At 40.0% G+C, this 9193-nt stretch overlaps 1 long non-coding RNA gene across 1 annotated transcript; it reads right to left on the reverse strand.

Moving 5' to 3' along the window:
* Positions 1-574: 574 nt before the first annotated feature.
* Positions 575-1563, reverse strand: LOC141786410 (uncharacterized). Its single transcript, XR_012597751.1, has 3 exons — positions 1519-1563; positions 916-1304; positions 575-677 (listed from the first exon to the last, which is right to left on the reverse strand). It is a non-coding gene; the product is annotated as an uncharacterized LOC141786410 (long non-coding RNA).
* Between the last annotated feature and the right edge of the window lie 7630 nt (positions 1564-9193).

Genomic DNA, 9193 nt, shown 5'->3' on the forward strand with positions numbered 1-9193 from the left:
CTGTCCACTCTATCATAAAAAAAAACATCAACAGGGAAATTACAAACAATGATACTAAAACAAATGCATTTTAAGGACACCAGTTTTCAACAAAGATATACAAATAAATAACATGGGACAAAGACCTTCAATACTCACACGGCCAAAGCGGACAGTTCGCCGATCCAGCATTCTTAAAAATGCCTGACAGGACAGTCCTGGTGCAACCATTTTACTTTCTTCAAATGAAATAAAAGTAACAATGGCAAAAATGGTGGAGAAGTGAAGGGTAGCTGGCCAGTAGTCACTTCGAAGAAGGTCATCAACTCCAGCAATCCAACTGACCTGGCCTGTTTCACATACCAACTCAGGCATGCTGAGCTCATGGCGTCCTGGAAAAAAAAAAATGGAAATCCACTGTAATGTTAACTGCCCTAGATAATCATTTTTTCCCTCTAACGCAGAATGCATCACTCGATGTTCATGTGATTTTTTTTCCTTCTAACAATGTATGGCAACATGTGGGAGTTGTTGAGAAGAGACAGATCTTATTAAACAAACATTTCAATCAGGACCAAAGTTCATTACATTCTTACCATTCATTGTGATCACTGCCACAGTCTTCCCTGGTTTGACACTTAATGACGGTGTTTGACAATCACAGACTTTGTCAGGGATTTCCATGGGTACAAAACGCACTGAAAAGCACAAGAAAACACCATATGAATGACATGAGAGAAGAATTAATTACTATATTGCGTTGTGACAAATTTCTGACCCAATTCAACTACAGTTTACCTACATGACAAAAATGTGACATGAAGCACATGACTGAAAAGTATTAAAGTCACCCAGAAGAAGCTGCAATTGAACCCTAAAGTGCTCAACAAATCCAGTAAGAAAATATATTTTTGAAACTTACAAACCAGAACATACCACATGGGCAAAGGGTGTTACACTTTATAAAAGTTGTTGGAGGCAAAGGCTGGAAGAATCCTGCTGTACAGGCATCTCTGTTGTGAAGCACATGTCTGGTGTGCATGCTGACATCACATTCAGAGCAGAAGAAGGGGGATGGCTGGCAATCACGACATCGGACAACAGCTGAATTCCTTCCACACTGTTGGCAGACACGGTTTGCTGCATTTTCTTGTGCTATGGTTGTGTTCACAAGACGTGGTCTCTCTGCCCTCCAACTCTCTGAAAAGAGAGTTTTCTTGTGCTCCAGTTTGATAAAGCCAGAAGAGAAGCTCTTGGGGTTGGCTCATCCACCTCATCTCCAGTGGTATCACTGAGGGATTGCTGCAGATCTTGTAAGAACCCCTCTATTAAAATGGTACAAAAAAATAACAAAGATCTTTTCAATTTTAAAATGTACCATATGAAGTAGCTTTGAATGGTGTAACTGTCCATTATTCAATTCTATTTGTATTTGTGATGTAATACAAAGATGTATTATAAATTGCAGTTCTATCAGAAACAAGTACATATTACTCAACTTTATGCTGTGGGATAATGGAGAATAAATTAAGTAAATACCAAGTGTCTCTGGAGAAATGGCTGGGGCAAATACAATCTCAGGAGCATCAGCAGGAGGATCAGTCTTCTGAGTCAGCCGGGCTACACTCGAAAAAAATATAGAGAAAAAAAATTGTGACATTATAATGATTGTTTTTTTTTTTCAAAATCTCAGGCTGTATAAAAAGAAATAGATCTTAAACATTGTGAAACATTTGATATGAAAGCAACAATGCTACCCCATTTAGGTCTAAAGCCAAGACATTTCGCAAGACTTCAAGACAATGTAATAAATCTGACAGCAGTGCTAACTTTTGTAAGCTCATACAGAACTTAATACTCCCTTTGACACAGAAGTCAAAGTGGCCTTATTGTGTCTCTTTCAAAAATGATCCAAGACCAGTGATACTGCATTTATTTTGCAAGTTAAAATCTGGATTTTTTTTTAATATTAATAATGTAAAAACAATACTGACCTTGATCAGACTGATTCCTTATTGATCTTGGCCGTCCATGAATTAAGTCTCCTTCACAGGTTCTCTTTCTCCACTTCACTGTAGGTCTTGGTGCTTCTGGTGCTGCTGCAGCTTGTTCTCTCTGCAGCTCCCTGAGCAAGTCATCTGCACTTGCTAAATCACCACTGACCTGTGACTGATCAGTCAGGCTATCCACAGCCATAAGCAATTCCTGAAGTTCAGAATCACTCATGGTGACTGTGCAGATACAAACGAAGAACAGAACACAACACAAGGATACGGACAAGGGACAAAAAGTAAGACAGAACACGATCACAGAAACAAACTTGGAAACAATAGACTTATGGACAGGTAAGACAAATATAAACAGAAATAGAGTCAGACACAGGCTAACAGGTGAGACAAGTCAACAGCAAGGACAAGTTAACAAGAGAGACAGACAGGGCTCTTAAAAGTGCCTTTGGGTTGTTGTGGATTTTTCAAACCAAAATATATGAGATGACAAATTTGAAGGATCTGTTGAGGGGAAATAACAGACACAAGTTACCAAAAACTAAACAACCTGCATCAGCCACTTGTGTTTATTACTGGCTACTGACCAACTATCTTGAGATGGTGTTACACAGTGAATAAAAATATATCATTTATGGAGATTAGCCTATATACTTCCTCAGAGCAATTTTATTAATATAAATTAAAGGTAATATTTTGAAGGGGTTTGCCTAAAGCAGGATAGTTTGTAAAATAATGCCTGCATGATCGGCAAGTACATTTTTGGAAACGTTCAAAACAACATTCAAAATAAAATCATTACATGATTGACTCATAAAACACTCATAAAGTCTGTTTTATCTTCATGAAATTAAAAAGTAAACTATTACCTACAAACAACTGAATAGACAGATACTGAAATTAATGTTTTAAATTTCCTCAGTCATTTAATACTTACAGGAAGCAGGGGAGAAATGGGGACAGCGGGAGGTGAGCTTTTTTTCTCCTAGGATCCATCCGGGTATTTCATAAATATTCATGCTGCGACTTGATCCAATTTGTCCGTTGGGTAATACGTGCAATAGCAACAGCCAATCATGAAAGCATCTGCCTATAAGAAGACGTAACAGTATGAGATTCCCGCATCTATCCTACAAAAAAAAATACGCAAGCGGGAAGCACTCGCAATCGTCGCTGGTCGTAGGCTATGTAGGCTATACCATGGCGTCATAACACGTCCCTAAAACATTTATTGAAACAAACTATTTAAGAAAGCGTTTCAATGATAAGTAAATTCACTTCACATCAACATTTTAAATTATTTTTAAATAAATAGTTTTAAAAAGATTTGGTGAAGCAAAGCTTTTGGGTGTCGTCACTATGGAAACAACCCACGGGATTGTGGGTAGTGTAGTACCTTCGGCCATCCAAAAGTGAGATCGAATTCATTATTTCTCTGAATCGAAAGGAACATAAAGACAACTGATGGACTTAAACATTGACACATCTTATTGAGCAATTAACAATGACAAATATATGTTTTTTTGTAGAGAAATATTGCGTATAACATAGTAAAATAGCGACGAACGTGAAAACTGTCAGACAGGATAGTACTTCCGGATGTTCTTTCCCCCGTTAACCAATCAGATGTGAGCTCACAGCGTTGTAAAACGCCACAGTCGGTTTACATTGGAGTGAACTGGAGACCCGCAGCGTCTCATGAGGACGCAGAGGGAGAACTTTTGCGTCAGCTTCTGACGCCAAAGGGCCCTGACCAAGCGTCGGTTTTTGACACGCTGGGAGTGAGACTGTGTTGCAAAAGCATGCTCAACAGCTATATTGCCTGTAGGTGTAAGTATGAGCGTGAAAGGTTTTCTGTCTATGTGTCAGCCCTGTGGTTGGCTGGCGACCAGTCCAGGGTGTACCCCGCCTCTCCCCCAATGACAGCTGGGAAAGGCTCCAGCCACCCTCAACCCTGAACAGGATAAGCAGTTTAGAAAATGAAAAAATAACTCCTATCTTATCCCTGATTGGTGGAATTGGTAGTATTACAACTCTCCCCATGTTACAACCATACCTGGTCTCCCCTATTCTAAAAACCAAAACCTGAGTCAGGATCAGGAATCTTTGTTATGGTTGTTATTTGTGTTAGTTCAAAAGATGGTGTCAAACTGCACTGCGCTGTTCCAGATGTGAACTATGCAAACGTAAATATAACTTAAGAATAACCTCCGTTCCTGAGGGTGAAGGTAACTCTAATACCGCGGCCACACCAAATGTGAATTTGCGAATTTAAACGTGCGTCATGCCTGTAATGCGTTGCATGAACACCAGGGTCTCAACGCTGGACTATTTTGACAGTGCAGGCAGAATAGAGAGCCCGCTCACTTATAGACCAAGAGCCCAAATGAGCATCTGAAAAACAATCAGCTATGGTTTCAAAAGCATGACAGGAGAGTGTGTGAAAGCCTTGGAGATCACAATCAAGGCCTGCTGCCTCTTCCTGTCTCCTCAGCGACTTTCACCCAAGCCTGAAAAGTTCTTTCTTTTTGTAAACAACGATGCTACCACGTCGTTACTGAAAAATGTAGTTAAATTACTAACTAGATGCTATTTGATGTTACTGCCCAACACTGTACCTCTCAAATGTCTGAATCCGTTTTTATCAAGTTACAATGAATGTTGTCTCTGTCCTGTTCTGCTGGAGCTACAGGTGACACGGAGATGCAGCGTGCTCATCTCATGGCTCTACTGATCCCAGATCTGCATGGTCACTGTTTTTCCAGTGATCAGAAATCAGCTCTCTGCAGCCTCAGTCCGACCATATTGTGGTAGTTAAAAGTGTAAAACTGACTCTAGATCAGTCAGTCAGCCATCACCATTGATTGACAGCATTTCTCTTGTTTCTTGTGTTAACGAACTTGGCCAACTACCTATCAGATCTGAGGTGGCCAAAGGGGTGGCCAATGAGTTTTTAGGGGTGGCACCAGGCCACTCCCTAAAATCACCACTGCTCAAAGACTCCATGAAACCCATAGAAATCCTCAGGTCAACACCCAACAGAAATTGTTTGATTTTAATGAATTTGTGTTTGCTAGGTTGTTTTTGTTTATTTTCCCTGCTGTTGAACCTTCAACTTTATTTTCCAAATATCCATTCATTCTATCAATCTGCCCTTCACGGTGATGAATTTTCAGCCCGAAGAAGCCCATGGAGTCTAATGTTGAGGCCTCGTGCCTGCAGTAAACAACACTCTCAGCATACTACTGGAGAATTAATCAAATGTGTCACTTTTCTAAAAGTCTTTCATCTGGAATCCTAAAAAAAGAAGCTCCACTTTCTACCTTCCTCAGATTCATCTATACATCCCTCTTTCATGTTAAAGCCTCTTAGTCATTACAGACAAACAGTGTGGATAGGTGGGTAGTAAACCTAAATTCCTCCAAACTTCACTCTTCATTTGGAAAACCAGCAGTGCTGCAGACTGACCACATCAAAACACTCCACTGGCTTCAGCATCACAGAGCATTCTTTATGTGCAGATGATGTTGGATTGCTCAGCGTCTTTGACCTCTCTACAAAGATGACTGGAGTAAGCAAACTTCTCATTAAAAATAACATCCAGTAAAGCTCAGACTTCTCATAATGAACCCATCCTTACTTTAACTTAACAAGATGCATCAGAGAATATATCTCATAATGCAGTACAAACATTTTTGCTTCAATGTTTAAGGGTGCACTATGGGGAATATTTAGGTGTATCAAGTGGTGCGATTCTTGACTGAAGGGCTACTTTGCTTGCCCCTTTAGAAAATGAAGTGATGGTAGCAGGAGGTACTGCATACTGCTTTTGAGGGTATTGAGTAGTGCGACTTGTTTTCTTGGGTCTGTTTTTTAGCCTCACTGGTCTTCAGATTCAGAAAGTGGGACTGAGATTAATAGCAAAATTTCTTCCGTGAGCCTATAAGTATTTTATAGGTATGCTTATATATTTTGTTGATGTGAAAAGATTCACTGGTGTTTTGGGGTGGGTATTGATAAGGGTCAATTAGAAATGGTTCAATCCATCAACATCATCAGCGTCGGTGGCGCAGCTGGAGAATGCGCTTGGTTGGTAATCGGAAGGTTGCAGGTTCAAGCCCAGCTCTGGGCGACACATGGCGATGTGTCCTTGGGCAGGACACTTAACCCCTACTTGCTCCCACTGCTGCGCCAGTGGTGTGTGAATGGGTATGAAAGGGCGTGACTGTGTTAGATGTACTGATGGATAGCTGTCATAGTAAAGATTGGATCCATCAGTGTGTGAATGTGAGAGCAAATGGGTGTGGATGGGTAAGTGTGACCTGTGGTGTACAGCAACTTTGAGTGGTCCATGACTAGAAAAGCGCTATATAAGCTCAAGTCCATTTACCATTTAATTTTAAACATTCCCTTGTTGATTCTTTACATCACCCTGGAGGAGCCAGCCTTACATTGGCTATTCTGCCCCAGCTATCTTAGCTTAGCAGATGACAGTTTCTAAGAAAACTCTGATTCAGGATTTTCTACTTGAAGTTTGACTAAAGAACTGAACACAAAAAGAAATTTACATTACCCTCTGACACCAGATTCCTTTTCAACATATTCAACATGTTGCATCTAATAAAAAGCAAATACAAAAAAGCAGTACAGAAAACACAGTGCTTACTTAGTATTTGCTTTAGCTTTGTGATCTTGTTGCTCGTATACAGGAAATTGCAATGATATTCTAGCACCAGTAAGCATATATCAATGATAGAAGTGATGACATGGACCTGTCCATGTCATCAACGATGTTCCATCCATCGTTCTTTAGAATGTAAGATCTATCTCCAATAAGATGGAAGAGCTAGCCATGCTAACCCAGCAACAGAGGGAAAACCAGAGGGCGGAGTAGCATCATGCTTTTCACAGACATGGCTAACAGAGCTAACATCAGACACCAACGCCATGTTGGAAGAGCTTCACCTACTGTAAGCAGACAGGATACAGAAGACAGAGATGGAGCATGACTGAAGAAGCTCAGTCCTGGACCCTGTGGAGGTGGAGGCTGGCTGACTGGAGAATGATGGACACGCTGTCATCACTTTTTCTTATGGACCTTTTTGCACTTTCTACACACTTTCTTACTTTTGTTTTCTTGATTGCTGCTGTGACTTCAATTTCATTGTACTCGTTACAATGACAATAAAGTTCTATTCTATTCTATTCTATTCTATTCTATTCTATTCTATTCTATGTTTTAATACTTCATCTATCACAGGCACTGTCCAAGACATTGTGGTTTGAATTTGCCCTCTTTCACTGGCTCAGTCAGTCTCCTCCAACTGCACTCTCTCCTGTTCTGAAGAAAGAGTGCTGTCGTGTACACACGCAGCGCGTATGCGCATCACACATCAAAGACAGACAGAGCTTAACAAAGGCAAGCGTTTCACTATTTTAGAGTCAGCCTTCTCACTATAAGATTCACGCTGCTCTAAACTCTCCTTATTGGAGAGGATGCTGCGTTAGAGCAGAGCTAGGTTAGTTTAACTCACGACATGCCATGTCAACACCAAAAAAGAAAGAAAGAAAACAGTTGAGGCTCTGATCAACTCTGCATCAACAAGTGCGGCATAGTTATCTGTCTCTGTCTCTGAGGTGTCCTGCAGCGTCTTTGGATCAAACCAACTAAGAGAGAGAGTGATGGATGTTTTTTTCAGTTTTCAATATAACGCCCAAGTACGGGTCTTGATTGACTTGGAAAAATATTAGAGCTCACTGAAATATACTTAAAGTTGGGGGACAATCAGGAGAAACCACAAGCCAGCAGACCAGCGGGGAAAAGGGTTAAAAAAAAAAAAAAATAGGAGAGTGCCTCCATATTCAGGAGTGTTGGCAGCCTGCCAGCACTCTCGATTGGTAAAAGTGAGTTCATGTATGATGCAGATTGACAAAGACGAAAAGACATTTTCTCTATCATTTAAGGATTCAATAATTGTTTTTGTTTTCTTATTTGACCTATAAACCACAATTTCACTTAACCCAATATAAATATTTACAGAGTGCTTTATTCTTCTGATTATCAGTATCAGCTATTCAAAATAATTCATTTTACAATGAAAGAAAGTTGATGGCTCTCTGACACAATTTAGGTGTCTCATGTGGCTCCTGGTTAAGTGTGTCAGCCCCCCCCCCCCCCACTGTAGGAGGGCTTGAGATTGAACCATTCATTATAACCACAACCACCAGAGGTCTACACCCAACTCTACGTATATATAAGGGTAAAAATTAGCTGCTGCTCACCTGACACACTTATTCAGGATCTAAACAGTCACAGAAAAAATTTTGATATTATCAAATGTATTTGTGCCACTTGCCACTTTAGTCTATTTTCATAGTTAGCTTTGTGATCTGAATTTATATTTAATCACAGTATGTTTAGAGAGTATGTGACCAAATCAAAGGGTGACACATGCAGGTCAAGTCTTATGCTTGTTAACACTGATTGACATTCCCTTCAGCTAGCTTCTGCAGGCTGTTTTCAATCAAGATAAGTCATGTCTAATCTGAACATGGGCTGGTGCATGTTTCATTGCTTGTAGACATATACTTTCTGCTTAGAGAAGAAGAAACAATGTAGTGTAAAATCTATAAATAATCTTTGTACAACTCCATTCAAAGTGAAAAGCTACAAAAAGGATTTCTTTCCTGCCTTAAAAAAACTTGTGGTAATACATGATAAGTGAGCTCTTTAATGCTGCATGTGTGGGAACACATCCAAAACTAAGAGTCATCCATTGACTGTCTTGCATACAATCCCACTCACCTTCTCCATTTCTTCCAATTACATTAGAGAAGTTATATTCGGTAATTTGGTTGGAACAACAAATTATTTTAGGCTATGCTAAAAATGCAACTTGAAATGCCAACTGAGCTCGAAAGACAGAGGGGAAGTTGTGCCATCTGCTCAGGCAGAGGAGACCTCGCTGACCTATAATCACAGAGGTGCATGTATGCAGTTATACTGTATATTTAGCTTGTCTTCTCTGTCCTGATAGCTGGTCACTTGTGGTTAAACCAAACTCATGCAACAGTGACATGAAGTTAAGGAGAAGCTAAAAAGTAACAGCAAGAAACAAACATGCATTTATACATAGTTGCTAAATGAAAAACAACCATCCTATTAACCAAAAAAAGCAGATTAAACAAAAGGGGCCACTTACTAATCA

The sequence above is a fragment of the Halichoeres trimaculatus genome, unplaced genomic scaffold, assembly GCF_033239565.1.
Source record: "Halichoeres trimaculatus isolate MK-OKI-2021-1 unplaced genomic scaffold, fHalTri1.1 fHalTri1_scaffold_27, whole genome shotgun sequence".
NCBI classification, from domain to species: domain Eukaryota; kingdom Metazoa; phylum Chordata; class Actinopteri; order Labriformes; family Labridae; genus Halichoeres; species Halichoeres trimaculatus.